The following is a 16,446-nucleotide window of genomic DNA, read 5'->3' as shown; positions in this document are numbered from 1 at the left end:
ACCCATCGGTGGCCCCCTGGAGGGACCTTGGAGCTGCTCTCAGCATCTGAAGCCTGCAGCCAGTGTGCATTCTGATAAAGGAACACGGGGCAGAGTCAGAGTCGCTGCCTTAACAGGTCCGATGGCCATTCTCACGGGACACCCAGTGACGCGCTGACCGGCCTGGACGCTGAGGTGCTTGCCACTCAGAGGGCACTCCTCACGGCTTGGCAGGGGACACGATTCTGAGGTAGCCAGAGGGCCACATCTTGAGGAGGTGCCCAGGCATTCTGGATCACAGAACCAAGGCCGTCGCCGAGAGTCCGAAACCACAGCCTTGGCCCCCTTATCCACGCGTATACGGTCACCCACAGCAGCATGCGGCTGCTCTCGACCTGAGCTCTCCCTCCAGCTCCAGGCCAGGAAACAGACACTGTCCGGCCGCAAGCAGGCACCAGGCAGGACAGGAAACCCACCCAATAGCACTTGGGGGGAACAGGAGGTGGAATACACTTGGGCTCTCTGCAGCTGGGCCTCACAGACCAGACAGAGAAGCAAGGGGCCCAGGACCACACCAGGCTGCACAGCTGAGCTGTCCATCTGAGGATTAGCCAAGGAGCTGACCCTGCAAGATGGTTTCCCCAGGATGTCATGGCCAGGCAGCTGGTGGCCACAGCGGGCCTGTGACAGGTGGGATTTTCAACTTCCCAGATTAGCAGTGTCCTTCTGGGACACTGTGGGGACATCAAAAGCAGAACCTCCCTGAGTGACCTCATTTCCTTGATGACTCTTACACTCAGTCTATTTTTAAATATTTTTTCAACTACAGAGACCATGTATTATTGGCCAGGCAACTTCTAGCCTCTTTGAGTATGGACTCATTTTCCTAACAACACTATAAGGTAAATGCTCTTTCCACCCTCACAGAACTTGGGGAAGCTGAAACACAGAGAGGTCACACAACTTTCCCAAGGTCACACAGATCACACGACCTGGTGAATCTGTCTCTAGAGCCCCTGCCCCATGGCTTCTCCAGGAAATACATGATTTTTAATCCACTTCACCCAGTCTCTAATTTACTAGTAAAACTTAAATTAAAAAAAAAAAATAGCAGGGCTATACCATCCTGGCTAACAATGCAGGGATCGGAGCCATATCTAGTTTGAGAACAAGTTCTGGCGCTAACCATTCCGGACTGTGTGGCCCTGGGCAAGTGACTTAACCTTCCTGAATATCAGTTGATTCTCTTATAAACCGAGGGTCGCATGCCTTCCCTCACAGGCTTACTGGGGGGAGTGTTCTAGATCATGTCACACCACACTTAACATTTCGTGGACTGAAGTCTATCTGAAGTGCTGGTGTTCAGTGTTTTTGTCTTTGAGTGACCGCGTCTATTCCTAACCTGGCCGGAATACCGGCACTTCAGTTGACCCCCAAGTCTCCTGCTTTCATCAATAAGTAAATAATAATTAAATCCCCACTTTGGTCTATTTTGTTAACAAACACTTTTCTGGAATTTGCTGTGTGCCAAAGCTTCCCTTAAAAGCCTTTGATTTATTTCTTTATTTGGGGGTTACTAGGGATCACACCCATGGCCTCACATATGCCAGGCGAGCACTTTGCCATCAATCTATGTCCCCAGCCAGCCATCACCACCCCTTTTATTTAGAGACAAGGTCCCAGTCAATTATCCAGGCTGGCCTTGAATCTGGGATCCTCCTGCCTCAGCCTCCTAAGTAGCAGGGAGGACAGGTGTGTGCCCAGTGCCTGGCTCACCTCAGGGATTCTGACCCATTTCGTGTTTTAATGATCCCAGGACCTGGGCCTCTCTCCAGCAGCCCCTTCCTTCGGATGAGCCCACTGAACGTGAGGGATGACATCTCACGGCTGCCTGAGTGGCAGATCCAACAGCCGCAGCCCTACCTGTCTGCTTCCAGGTCCTGATTCCTCTCCTCGGCAGGCTTTCCATGTCTGAGGATATCAATTTGCCGAGGGAGGAATCCTGGAAATCTACTAAGGAGCTGCCACCAATGCTGAGGTGCCCATGTGATAAACCTCGCCTTCGTACTAAAACTCCTGAGTCCCCAGAAAAGCCTCGTGGGCGGAGAACGAGAATCCCAAAATATCCTTCTAGAGAAACCCCACTGCTGCGGAGCCGGGCCAAGTAGACAGCAGCCTCTCCAGACCATCCTGAGACCCAGACACCAACACAGACCCGGAGTCAACCCACCACAGTCCGTGGCTTCTTTAAATAATGCTTGGCAGGGGGAGACGTCTGTCCCTTCTACAAATGCTCCTGATCGCACCGGGATCGGATCAAAGCCCCACAGACGCGTGTGTGGAAACACCACAGTCCGACCCACTAACGTGTGCGATTCCTAAAGGTTAACAGTGACGACCAAAAAGGAAGGGCTACTGTCCTAGGCCGGTGGGGTCCTGATTCTCCTGCCCACCAGCTCTCGGGGTGATCGGGCGAGCTCCACCAGCCAGCCTTCCAGAAAACACTCCCCCGCTCCCTTCCCTCTCCCCCAGCGACATGGCACAGAGCTGGGGATTCGCAGATTCAGGAGGCCCTTCGTTTAAAGATCACCATGCCGGCCTCACCTCCTTGGAGACTCTTGGCTGGCCGCAGAGACGAATGCTCCTTTAAGGACCAAAATAGAACAAAGGGACAGAAGGGAACTGAGGGTTTAAAATTAGGATGAAAAAAGGAAAAACAACACCCAACAAAGCCCGGCGCTGGCGTGGCTAGGTCCACCCATGGGGGCTCCAGTCTGGGCGGCTGATCCCCAGCCGTCTCTGCTCCCACTGGGACCCGGCGTTTGCCAACGCTATCTATCACCCTGTGCATGGTGTGTCGTCTGCCCACCGTGTGGAGCACCCTCGGCGCGGTTTCTGTCATTACCAGGAGCCTTTGCGACGTCGCGCTGTGCCGGAGCTGAGGCTCGCCACACACCTGTGCTGCGCAGGTACGTGGAGAGGTGGGGGCGTCTGGCCGTGAGAGGAGGGTGGCCTTTCCTGTCTTCCTCAAAGAGCAAAATAAGAAAACAGAAGATGACCCCAAGCCATGAGATGCCCCCCATTACTTATAAGGCTGTTCCCTGTGCCAGCTTCTTACGTGACAAACATTGTCTATGTTCCTTTCTAAGTTTGTCTGTGACCACAAATGGTGCCCTGATTTGTTTCACAGTATGGGTTTATCTCATCTTCCTCATGACAGGATAAATACGGTTCCATGATGCAGAAAAGACAGTTAAAACAGAGGCCAGTGGCCTCCCTGAACCAAATCTGAAGCCGGGAGTCACGTGAAGCCACCACGCTGCGTTCTGACCCTCATCACTGTAGTCACTGAACGTCATCGCTGTCACCAGCACGCCATGTCCAGCGCCATCTGCCACTCCGTCATGACCACCATCACTACCATCAGCACCGTGGCCTCCACACCTCCGGGGCCTGCTCTGCCCCCATCTCCACTACCAGCAGCCAAAGTCCAGACATGCACAGGGCTCTTTCCCCCAGCTAGATAAACCACCGGGTGCCACACTCCTGAGGATGTCCTGCCGCCAACCCTGCAACTCCCTCTATCTCACAAATGTGGAACCCAGGCTTTGGAGAGGTCAGTGGACATGTCCCCAGAGCTAGGCCTACAGGGTTCACCAGGCGTCTAAGGCTTGAAGTCGGTTCAGCGTGACTGGAACAGGGTGCGCCTGGGCGAGGGGGAGGGCGAGAGGCGCTGCCCACCACCCGTGCGATCAGCTGGCTCCCCAGACCAGAAGGCTGCAGCCAGGATGTGGCGATGGCCCTTCTAGGCAAAGGCATAACTTGACGGATGAGGACGTCGACACTGGACAGTGTACCAACCAGCCGCCGCGGGGATTCCGAGTGACACTCAGGGAGCTGTGGCCAGACAGAGGCTGAAATCGGCCACTCCAGAGTCCCCCCGGGAAGCCCCAGGCAGCCCTTCCAATGTCCTCCCAGCGCAGCCTGCAGGGCCCGCCTTTGGGCAGACATTGGACTTGGGGATAAGTACCCGGCTTATTTCCCAAAACTTCCACTCCTGCTGTCCTGGGCATCTGCGTCAACCAAGTCCAGCCACCTTCACGTCACTGTCCTGACCCCTGGGGGCCTCACCTCGGGTGGCCCTCCTGTCTGTCCAACCTATTCCCAGCCAAGGTGGTCTTCTGAGCAGGCTCTGTGTGTCCACCTCCATCTCCCTCTTAAAGCCCCTCAGGGTTCTTACTGCCCCTCTGTTGTTCTCCCTGGAATGAGACCAGGACCTGTGGCCCTGGCCCACCACCGGCTCTCTGCCCATCCCTCACGGTGCCCCCAAGGCCACTGAGGCAGGCCCTGGGCACTGGGTACCCTTTGCCTTCCCCACCCTGATCTTTACTGCCTGCCGACCTCCCTGCCCTCAGCGTCTGGGTCACTTCTTCAGTGAGAGTGTCCCTCCCCTGGATGCAGCCTCAGTCCTCCCTGGGGGCTGCTCTCCCTTCCCTTCAGAGCACCTGTCACACCTTGCCACGCACATTGACCTGCTGACCCCCTGCCTGTCTCCACCACGAACTTGGGACTCCACGGGGGGGGGGGGGGGGGCGGACGTGGCTTCCTGGCCCATGTATCCTTCGTGACGAACCCAGTTGGAGACCCAGCAGAGGCTAAATCAATATGTGCTGAATGAATGAGTGACTTAATGACTAGCCAGGGACTTCAGTGACAAGGTCAGGTTTGAGGTGACTTCCTCATCGGATGTCACCTGCTCTGAGCTAGACGGCTGCCTCCACCTCTCCTAAATAGATGGCACAGCCTAGGGAACACTGTTCAAAGGGGAGAAAAGACAGCACTTCTCTGATAGCATCAGATCAGCCCTCAAACGTCCTCCTCATGAAAAGCAGATAGTTGTCTTATATAATATAGAAATTGCAGGCTCGAATTCAAAGACTTTCTTATTTTAGAAAGTTGTTCTTTTTTTCTGATTTAAAAAAAAAAGTGTGGAGGGGAGAGGATCTGTCCCTTATATTAACACATCGTCTTTCTGGCATGGTACACCATTAAGGAGGAAATGTGATTTGATTTTATGTTGGAAATTGATATTTTTCCCAGAGCCAAGAAACCCTATCAGAAGAAAGTGCTGTTTATTTGGGTGAATCACCAGCTTTGCAGAAATCCCAAGTGCTAAATGCATAATGAGTCTTTACAAAATACCATAATATGGGTTCGGCTGGTTTCTCTGTTTTGGGTTTGAAAAATAGATTGTTTAATAACCCATCAAAGCTATATGTAAACCAAGTAAACAATGGAGCAGATGTTGACGGCTGTCTTGTGCCTCGTAGACATAATTAAAGACAATGAGACACTCACGGATTCACATAATAGGGGACAAATGCAAACACGGGATTCTGTACAATGTGAATGTAAACTGCCTTTTGCAGGACACCTGCTCTGTGGGTCCACAACACTGGATCCTATTTCCTGTGATAAAAAAATTCTGTAACATCCTTAATTTGCTTATGTCAACGTTCACGCTACTCTTCACTTTTCAGAGAGACGTTGTCAAAGGCAGTCTTTCCCCCGGATGTGTGTTTCCCTTTCATGACTGGATGGTTTCAAAAAAACTACTTTTTATTTTTGCCCGAGCATAGAGGTTAATCAGAACCAGTTAGGCCCAACCTGGACATTTTTAAAGAAAATTCAAGCCCCAGTTGGGGTGTAGGGGGCTTTATTCATGCATCTTTGCATTTAATATAAGAATTTGCACTTAGCAATTCAACTAAATGGATATGTTCATTTCCTAAAAGCCTGACTTTTTTTTTTTAAGTAAGAGCATTTCCTTTCCTAAAATCATCTTAAACAAAAATAATCCTGCTGGATAGAATATTCAAAGTATCATTCTAATTTCCTAAACATTTCTTGTTTTTCCCCTGCAACCTCCTACTCAGTCTTCTGTTAGTTTTCAGCTCCCAGTCCTATAGGGAAAGAAAAAATACAACCTCACACGGAATGAAACACATGACATGATTAAGAGAACACGGGCGCCATCCAAAATAAAAACAGAACACCAGCTTCTCTCTGCAGATACCCTGAAAGAGGGATTGAGGACTTCAAATAAAGCATAGGGTGAGATCATTTTTTTTCCCTTCCAATTAGGAAAATAAATAAATAAGTCCACCTGAGGCTAAGACCAGAGCTGTATGTGGTTTACACTCAACAAATTTCCCTCGATCCTGAATCTACATCCGGAAGAAACCAAAGCAGAACGATTTGAAATAGGAATAATTCCTGAGAGCTTCAAAAATCCCATTGTTTGCAGAGCGCAGGAGGCTGGGTTGGCTTGCTGAGAGTGGTGGTGATCTGCTCAGAGCCATGTCGCCTGCCCGCTCCTCCGTGCTTGCTGACGCTATGGAGGGAAAGGGGGACTCTAATGGGGTCTGCATCTCTTTATGCTAATCAAACAGTGCTAGCCCCTTTTCCTAGACAACCCAGAAGAACATACACCCCAAATGGGAGACCAATAGGGCCACGGGGCCACCGTGAAACCAGCCTAAGATAGATGGCTCCCTTCCTTCACTCCTTCTTTACAGAAAGGCAGGGAAAATGTCCCCAAGTGAATCTGATTAAAACCACACACACACACACACACACACACACACACACACACCCCACGCCAGCACGCGCACACCACCTCCGAGCTCAGGAAGGTTGTAAAGCGCTCAATTCCTTTGATTTATGTGCAGCCGTGTTGCACCGAGCACCTCGGCATGGCGAGCCAGGACCCCACTCCCTGAGATGCCTTTATGAACAGGCCCAGGCCCTGGTGGGGAACAAAGCAGCGGTGTGGTGTATAAATCATTAATACGGTGTCGGGCAGCGACTGCATTTCCTGTGTTCGTTGAAGAGCTCCTCAGCACAAGGGGGATTTGGGGATTGGAACGGGCTGCAGAGAAGTGCACACTCCATCATTCCGGGGGGGCCGGCGCTTCCCGCCAGCCTTCTGCTTTCCCTTCTCCCTCTCCTGCCCAAGGCCAAGAGCTTCTTGGTCTGTCCTCAGCCCTCGCCCTTTCTGACAAGTTTCTCCTGGAGGAGGAGACAGAGGACCACCCTGGCGCAGCTGATGCCATGGGCTGGCCGTGGTCCCTTAGGTCAGAACCTAGCTCAAAGCCTGCATGGCACAGGTGACATGGTACCAAGGGGCAGAGACCGAGGGACAGCATGGAGTCCTGGCTACCAGGTGGGCTCTGCAGGGACCCTGGGTGGTTGGCCACATCATTGTCCCCCCTAAGCTGGGATTCTGCATCTAAAACTGAAACCACTAATGCCAACTCCCTGGAAGCCTTTCATGGGGGATTAAATGTGGGAATCCACGTAGGAGTGCTTGTCACAGAGTACTCCATAAAAGTTATTGATCATTTCATTATTTTTATTATTTTATTATTATCATGGTCGTGTTGAGGACGGCGCAATTCTCCGAGTCCCTAAATGGTCTCACGGTGACTCCTCCTGTGGATAGAAAGAGCTCCGTTTTTGGGTTTTTGTTTTGTTTTGTTTTGTTTTGTTTTGTTTTTTTGAATGGAACCACAAAGAGCCTAAAAGAGAAAAAGGGAAAAGAAAAAGAAAAAAAAGAAAGTGCTCCAGAATCCAGAGTCCCGCGTTTGGGACGGAGACCTCCAGTGGAGGGATTGGCCATTGCAGGGAGAGGAGGGGAATTTCTCCACTGGGTACCTTCCTGCTTCACCGCTCGCTCCTTACCAACCCTTCAGGGGGAAGAAGGAAGCAAGGAAGAAGCAGCAGACACACACACACACACACACACACACACACACACCCCACTGTAGAGTGCTATTCAGGTGACCTGGATGGGCCTGTTGAGCGTAAGAAGCACGTTGATTAGAACCCAGGCAGAGCCATCTTCAGGAGGACATTTCTGTTTCCAGAAATTCCTGGAGCACCCCAGATGAAGTAGGCGGCGGAAATGGTCTCACGCTCATTCTTTTGCAGAATAAGAGGACAAACGATCAGGCAGCAGGGGACGCACCTCCTCTCACAGGACACATCACAGGGCACCTGGCCCCCTCAGCTGCCCATCCCCAAGCTGAGCCCACGGCCCAGGCATCAGGGCCAAGCACACAGGTGGTGCCGAGCCCCTGGCGGCCTCCCCTGGCCTTTGCGGGTGGACAGTCCACTGGTTCACAGGCTCTCGCCCTGTTATGGGAATCAACTTCTACATGGGCCCTCGTCTCCTGCGTCACAGAATAATGACGTTCTGAATGGAAATAAAGGAAGCCCCTGCAGTGTGAGTCTGTCAGCTTTTGAAAGTAAATAACTTGGCTACTGACAAGAGCAACAAGACTTTTGTTTTCCCTCCTCCTGTCAGGGAGCATTAATTGAGCTGTGCAGCCCGGTTCCAATCCACCCAGCAGCACAGCTGACAGACCATGGGGGGAAGGGGGTGGAGACAGTGGAGCAGGCAGGGGTACTGGGAGACCTGAGAGGGACCCCCAAACTTCTGGGGTCTGTGTCCTCAGCAGACCATGAGTGCATTTGTTATGTGGATTTGGGAGAAATTGAAGATAAGTTTATATGGAGCTTCCAGTACCAGCATCCGCTTTACTTTGACACCCCCATTTATTTAAATCACCTATGGTTGACCCCTACATCCCAAGCACCAAGGTGCATCTCACTGACTCATGCAAAGAAGGGTATGAAATGGTTCGTCTCAGCCCTGCTTTTCTGAAGAAGCAAGAGAGGCCCCCAAATCGGGTAAGTGATTGTTCAATTGTGTTGGATCAGATCATGAATAATACAGATGGATAGAGAGCCTTCGGATCATGACTTCTGGTCCATGAAAATCCAGAAACACCTTACTTAAAAAAAACAACAAAACAAAACATGTTTTGGGGGTAGCTGACACCCACCCTTCTAGGTAGATACAGGTTTCTCATCTGAATTTTGAAAGGCACTTGAGAAGACCATAGGATAGCCAAAGGGTAGGCCCCACTGTTCCTTCTGCTTTTAGATGCCATTGGCAGGGGACATCTCTCAGATCCCACTCTTCCACGAGCGCAGAGCTCGACTGGGGGCTGGATGCCGGCAGAGCCACAGAGCAGAGCTGGTGAGGGAAGACGGGGGACCTTAGCTGTTGTTTTTGATAACAGAAATCTAGTCCTCACAGTGAATCCCAGGCAAACATCAAACACGAGAAAAGAAAAGGCTCGTTAAGAAGGAACCTTTTGTGCATTTACTCATCAGTCTTAGGAAATCGGAGGCCCTTCGATTCCATAGCTGCCTGTACTTTGTTCCACAGCCGCAAAAAAAAAACAACAACAAAAAAAAAAAACAGTCATTACATCCCTAGGAATACACACTCGCTCCTTAAGGCTTCTCACTCGGGCTGTACTTCCTCATTCTGATTCTGTGTGTGTTGAAACACAACATGAAAAGGGGATCAGAATGGGGGGGAGAATGTTCTCGAATGCAGCGTGGCTGAGTGGGGAAGGCCACAGCTACGGTTCCCCGGCCCAGCCCGGCTGCCTCAAGCCCTCTGCCTGTTGGAACAGTTGAACTGCTTTCCTTCACTGTCTGCTCTGGTCACTGTCCTAGCAGACGCAGGAGAGGTGACTCAAGCTAACTGCAATCCTAATCTCTGCAAACTGGGTGGGGGGAGGAAGGGGCACTTCCAGGCCCCACTTGGCAGAGGATGCCAAGGAATGCAGGGGGTCAGGCCCACTTTCTCCCAAGTGGGGTGCCTTGTGGATGGTTTGAGAGGGGCAGCCAGATGAACAACACAGCAGACTGTCCCAGACAACAGGGACGATTGCTTGGCTTACTGGGTGACTCCAGGAGGGTAGCTGGTACCTCCGAGAGTTCAATAGACATGGAATGAATGAATGATCGTCCGAATGGACCAAGGCTTATTTCCACGAATTGGAAAAATGATATCACAGCCGGGATTCAGACACTTTATTTTTGGCTGGAACTTCTTTACCTGTAAGTATGAAATATCAGCTCATTTTAAAAATGATTAAGTAGATACCAACTGTGGTGATGAGAAGGTTGGTAACAATTAGCAGAGGAATCCCTGGAGGCCCAAAGGCTGACAAACACTGAGACACCTTGTTATCTTCACCTCAGCTCTCTCACCTCGTCAATACTTTACGATTTTGAGAAAGATGCCAAGGCACTCCCAGTGCACCAGGGTGAGTACCCTTCTTTATGGTTCTGATCCAAACCCTCTCTCCACCTCCTGTCCCCAAACCTGGCTCCCAGTGTCCAGTGGGCCTCCCCATAGCTCTGCCATGGCTTTGACTCGTTGGTTCAGGGAGAATTCCTTTCCACTCCTTTTCCTTTCCACTTGCCTCCTTTCAAGATGGCCCTAGAGCCCAGGAGAAAGCCCACGACCTCTTCATAGAGACTAAACCATCCGACCCCAGACCAGATCCCACTGCCTACTCGCTCCCTGTGTCCCTGAGCCCCATCTTCCCACTTCTGAAAGCCACCCCTGGGCCCTGGGCCCTCCCCACTTATGGTGCACCTCCTCAGCCTGCGCCTGCCCAGGGCTCCCACGGCACCTCCTCAACCTCGAGGTCTGCCTGTCCTGTGGCCACCGTTCTGTGTCCTGCTCAGGTCTCACCATCTGAAAACCTCTCCTTTGTGGCCTCTGCTCTTCTTTTCCCGGGACATTTTCTCCACAGGGCAGCAGTCTTTCCAACTTAGTTGCAGAAACACTATGACTGGAGACAGTTTCTACATACACCAATGAAAGAATAAACACATGGTCGAATGAGCAATTATAAATACATAAAAATGGGTGGCAGTCACTGCCTCACCTTGCTGAACACCTCTAGAGTGTCCTAGTGGTGCATGCCTTAGTCCCCCCTTTCACTGAACAACTGCTGCCTAGATACGACTCTGTTCTAGGTGGTGTGGGGGGATTAAGAAATGGAATGGAAGAGTCTGTGTCGTGATGTGGCTGACAGTCCACCAGGCCAGTCGAGGCACAGCCAAGATGCTCCATACACTGCCAAGTGCTTAACAAACATAAGAAATGTAAATTGACCCAGAGGAGATCAGATCGGGGACTCCAGGCAATGGAAGGAGTCCACTTTTCTATTTCACCAGGACCAATCAATCAGGGTTGGAAGATCAGAAATGGCAGCAAAGTCCCCACCCCAACCCCAGACCCTCTCAGGACCCAGGACACACCAAAGGGATAACCACCCACCGCACTAATTCTAGGCCAAAGTTAGGCCCTGAACTTTAGAACTCTTCTGAGAGTCCCCTTGGTAACTTGTGCCTGCTGCTCCCTGCAGGGACCTGCAGGATCACTGCTCATGGCCCCAGCTCACTGGCACTCTGCATGGTAGAAGGGCCAGGGCCCTTTGGAACCACTGTGCCGAAGAGTTGACCCTATTTGACACAGCTCCTCTCAACAGGGCCGGAGGAGGCGGGCCTAATGGTATTGCCTGCTACAGGCCAACACTCAGCCCTGCAAAGGTCTCTGGGTGGCACAGAAAATAGGAAACTTTATTGATGAATGGAACTTTCTTTGCTTTTCTGAATTGAATTAAACAGCACACTGGGACACCTCTCCCTGTCCCATTAGAAAGCTCTCATGGTGGGGACCATCAGGGCCCGGGCCTGCCAGCCCCACCTCCTTCCCAGGATGGCAGCTCCTGCTCATGGCCCAACCCCCTCAGGCACCCAAGCACCAACCTGATTTTGTTTACAATGTTGCAATTTCTCTCTCTTCCAAAAGACTATTATTTGCCTGACAAACTACACTGTTTCTACCCAGCCAATATGAATAAACAAGCATTATGTTCCCTCCTGGGGCAGAGAGCTTGGTCCAATGAATCAGAAAACCCTAAAAAAGACTGTCTACCCACAGTCCATCCACTACTGGACAATTACTCAAGGGCCAGCTGGAAGGAAAACAGATGGCGCCTGAGCCCTAATGACACGGGCTCCCTCCACTCGGGCAAAGGCAGAAGCGGCCGATGGCATGTTCTGACACGGAAACCGCCTGGAAATGGCAGGCAGAGCAGTCAGGTGGTGCGCCACTCGGGTCTGAGGACAGACAGATGCTCACGGATTTCACAAACGAACGTTTCATTAAGTAGCTTTAATGCAGATGCAACACCAGTCACCCCCCCCTCCCCCCCCCCCCCCCCCCCCCCCCCCCCCCCCCGTCCACGGGAGGAAACCAAGCTCCTGTTGGGAGCGCCTGCCACAGGGTGGGTCCAGCCCACCTGAGACTTATCTGGGGCTTATCTGGCCACGTTTCCCAACAATTCATGCCTTCTCTCCTTAATTGGAAAAAGACCAGAGAAACCGGGTAGATTGGCTAATTAACCGATTTATGACACAGGATCTCTGTCGAGAGAGACCTGAAGACACATCCTCCATTCCACAGGCACCTGGGCCTGGAAAGGGGCTCATTCCAGCCACTTAAATTCCTTTAACCAATTCAGATGTGAGGATAAACTAACCTGGTTCTTTTCTGCGTTATTGACACTATTGACTACCCCCGATCTGCAGCACCATCTAATAAATCAACCCCGGATTAAGAGAAGAAGGAAAAAAAAAAGGTGATACAATGCCACTTGTCCCCCTGTAAATCATCAGACTGAGCAACACAAGCCGAGCCACTGCCACGAGAACTGGACTTTTCTGCACGGCCATCATTGCTGTGGCCTACCCAATGCTGCCCAAATTCATCACCGCGGCTGGTACACAGCGCTATCCCCCCAGCCTGAGTGTGAGAGCCAGTCCTTCCCGGGTGATTCTCTGCAGCGAGCACCACTTTCTAATTAAAGACAGAAAGGGTTGATACGCAGGTTTCAGTTCAATTGCTTTCGATCTGAAGATGTCCACAGTGAGCAATGGCTTCATTTACCAGGAATTACCCTTTGTACAAACCACTTCACTATTTAAAACAAACCACATGGATCATCATTAAGTGGGAAAAATTACCAATCTTAGGATATTGACAGTGGCATGGCTCATTTTAGAGGTCCCTCTCCCCCCCACCCCCTTAAATGTGGATTTTAAGTATTTGACTTGTTGTTAAATTTAGGCTGATTAAAAGGTTCTGAGGGAACAGGCCTTGGATGAGAAGAGTTCTCAGAAGTGGGAGATGATGCTGGAGACTTAGGAACGGGGAAAACTAAGTTAATGGGCTACTGATCTTTTTTCAGGAGTTAGAAGTCGGTAAGAAATGCAGCCCTGGGGGGAGTCTGTCATGTGGTCTGCACGGCTGTGTCCTCCCCAAACCTGACCACCAGATGGGTGCTCTGTGCTTGCCTCCAGGTGACTTGGGGTAGAAGCGCATCCTGAGATTTGTGTGTCACATGGATGTGCGTGCACATGTGTGCATGTGGCTCTCCTCTATTTTCCTCTGGGAAAAAGCAAACCAACAAAACAAAACAAAATAGATCCTCTTTCTTTCTCTCTGGTCATCAACCTCCAAATTTGGAATTTGAATTTAGAATTTTCCCTCAAAGCAAGAATGTTTAAATGAGTCCCCACATTGGCACGCAGGGAAGCTTCTGTCCTGGGGATATGTGAGTTTGAAGTCCACTTGAGGAAAGAAGACCTGCCATCGAAAACAGCAGAATGAAGACACTGCAGAGCATTAAGCACGGAAGTTGAAGCAGGGGACTGTCCCTGGACACGAGATGCAAGTCTGCTGCCCCAGGGATGACTGGCTCTTTCCATCTCAGAGTGGCCTCTGACCACGAGTGGGTGCTCTGCACTAGAGGTCCACAGCATGCACCTGCGTGCTCTGAAGGTGCATGGCCGCAGGGATGATGTCCCTGGACCCCACATCTGGATGCCCAAAGGACAACATCATCCCATCTGGCAGCTCCCAGTGGTGGTAACACCTTGGATGTTAAGATAGAGAAACAAGGAGGAAAAAGGGGAAGAACGGAACTGCAACTGGAAGAAAACATCAATCTAAAGGAAAGTTACTGGGAAATATAAACAAATGCAATAAGTCAAACAATGCCAACACCAAAGTTGCCTCCGCGTTGGCCGGAATAAATAAGTGATTTGTGGCAAAAGGGTTATCGTGTCTTCAGCTGGTCACCCGGAGAAGACGCGTGTGCTGAGGCATCCTGATTGATTTCTGCTTTTATGGGTTGACCTAGGCACAAATCTGGGAGAAGGTAGGAAGAAAGGCTGGGAGTTGGGATTGGGGCAAAGAGAGCCCATGATGAAGTCATTTTAGATATGGAATAAGAAATAAGCCCCACATGAAATTCAATTCCAGGAAAATATACTTCAGTAGAGACTTGGTGGGCCCCTAATCAGCATGTATGTATTTATAAAGCACAGAGATAAATGCTGCAAAATAAGATGGCTGTGTTTATTTTATGAGATGTGGGTGATTTGAATGACAAAGATTTCTGAAATATGTCTATTTCTAAATAATATAAAATAGAATGTTTCCAATGGAGATGTTATTTCTCACAAATGCTGCCTGATTCATTCATTTGGCCAACATACTTTGCAATTGCAGTTTAGTTCTCTGTTCATCAAAATTAGAGATACAATAGCTATTAAAAGCAGATAAAAAATGTAGTGGTGATGAATGGGCAGATGTGTCATCTGTATAGGTGAGCAGTGCATGGAGATTAAAGTGAACTATTTCACACTCTTAATCAGCCAATTGTCTGATTTGCTAAATAAAAGCAATAGCATGAGACTCAGACACAAACCATCATGACAGTCATGGCCAGAGAGATGACCCCCAAGGCACATCCCTCCTGCTCTGAGAGTAAGCCTTCAGGATAGGGGAGAACCGCGGCTAGAAAACTTGATTCTAAATAAGAGAAGCAAAAATAAATGCCTGCCTGCCCTATACTTCAGGCATTGAGTGAAAGCCAGAGAGAATACACACCACACACACCCTGTTCTGACACCATGTCTCAGCATCGTATTATGATCTGTTCACTGAAAGCATCGCAAGTCTTTTCAACAGGGGCGGGGGCCTTCCCAAACACAATTCAAAACCCACCTTCCATCCATCTTCCTATGGAAGCGCCATGTTGATTTAGTCACTTCTAAATATTTGTTATGGCTGCCAACGCTTCCTGTGAGCCCCCTCTTTCCAGAACCGGGTGTTCTCCCTTGGGGGAGAGATTGCCTAGAAGAGGCTCAGAGTCCTTGTGTTGATCCTAGATACTTGTCCTTTTCCTGGCAAGAATAACCTCTCACTCAAAGTCACTCGCTTCTTCCCTAAGTTGTGCCTAGATGAGCAGAGCAGTTTAACCATTTAGAAGGCAGAAACTCAGAGGAATTAAACACACACACACACACACACACACACACACACAGAATCTGAGAACCCTGAATATCGCATTCTACTTGTTAGGCAATTCTGTTCCAAAAGATTAATAAATAACATGAAAGAAGTAGGAAGCAAAAGATCAACTCGTCTTAATAATTTGATTCAATCCAAGTGAGGACAGCATCTGTGAAAAGCTCATTAGGATTCTCTTCTGGTGGGTAACTGATGAAACACACACACACACACACACACACACACACACAAAACACATTCATAGCAAAGACGAAGAAATAGTAGAAACAAATAAATCATATAATATGTTATCAATATACTCCCGAGAAATGTTTCCTGTCATGATTTACTAAATGAGAAAAGGGCAAAAAATAGTATTTAAAAGGATTAACCAATCTGTCCCCCATTTAAGGCTGTTCTTAAAAATATTTGCAATAGAAAAAATGCCAAAGAAATATTTTCTGGAGGCAACCAACTTGATAACAAACGTCCAAATGTTCAAAACAGAACCCTGACATTTTGTGAATACACAGATCCCTGTATCACAGATTGAAACTGAGGGTCTTTGAAGAAAGAGGCCCCTCTCAACTCTTGCAAAGGAAGTTCAGTTAGCACACAAACACACATTAACAAAGGGTACCCTTGGACCAGTCAACAGAAAAGCAGATAAAATGATCACAATTTCTGCAAACTTCACAGAATGGGATGGGGCTCTTGGGAGGCAAGAGGCTTCCATCTGCATGACAAAACCCTTCTGACCCTGCCAGTTCACACCCACAGCCCTTGCCCAATGACAGGGCTGGCTTGTCACCCACAGGGTAGTGCTGAGCTAATTCCCAAGCCTGGACCAACTCAGGCAGTGTCCCTTCTAGTAAGAGGGAGAGACAGAGGCAGAGAGGTCCCAGGGAAACACCCAGAGAAAGACAGCCACGCATCTGAAGGTTCTGTAACGTATTTGAAATAGGAAACAGAGCACACACAGACCCCCCCCACCAGCCCACTAAGGGGGTGAGGGGGACTCAAATAGACAACAAATAAACAACAACAACAACAACAACAAAAATACCTTTCCACATGCTACAAAGAGGGCACCCTAAACCGCTCACCTTCCTGGCAAGCATTGCCAATGAGTTTGGAGACAGATTCTGGGACTGACACGCTCCAGAAAT

The 16,446-nt window shown here is 49.8% G+C and overlaps 1 protein-coding gene and 1 long non-coding RNA gene across 5 annotated transcripts in view; one reads left to right on the top strand and one right to left on the bottom strand.

Moving 5' to 3' along the window:
- Nucleotides 1-16,446, bottom strand: part of ZNF12 (zinc finger protein 12) — a 1,264,586-nt gene that overhangs the window by 49,628 nt on the left and 1,198,512 nt on the right. The gene's annotated exons all lie outside the window — the stretch shown is intronic.
- The window catches only part of LOC308650732, a 35,018-nt gene that overhangs the window by 10,523 nt on the left and 8,049 nt on the right, over nucleotides 1-16,446 (top strand). The window contains exon 4 of one of the 3 annotated variants that reach the window (XR_014022398.1): nucleotides 3,200-3,579. The exons of 1 other annotated variant lie outside the window; for it this stretch is intronic. This is a non-coding gene — a long non-coding RNA (uncharacterized lncRNA). Of the gene's footprint in view, nucleotides 1-1,795; nucleotides 2,004-3,199; nucleotides 3,580-16,446 lie in introns of those variants that run through there. One more of the 3 variants, XR_014022399.1, reaches the window with a different exon arrangement.

This window comes from Spermophilus citellus, assembly GCF_964194105.1.
Source record: "Spermophilus citellus genome assembly, chromosome: 6".
NCBI lineage: Eukaryota > Metazoa > Chordata > Mammalia > Rodentia > Sciuridae > Spermophilus > Spermophilus citellus.
The sequence above is the reverse complement of the archived record's forward strand: the minus strand, read 5'-3'. Positions and strand labels throughout refer to the sequence as shown.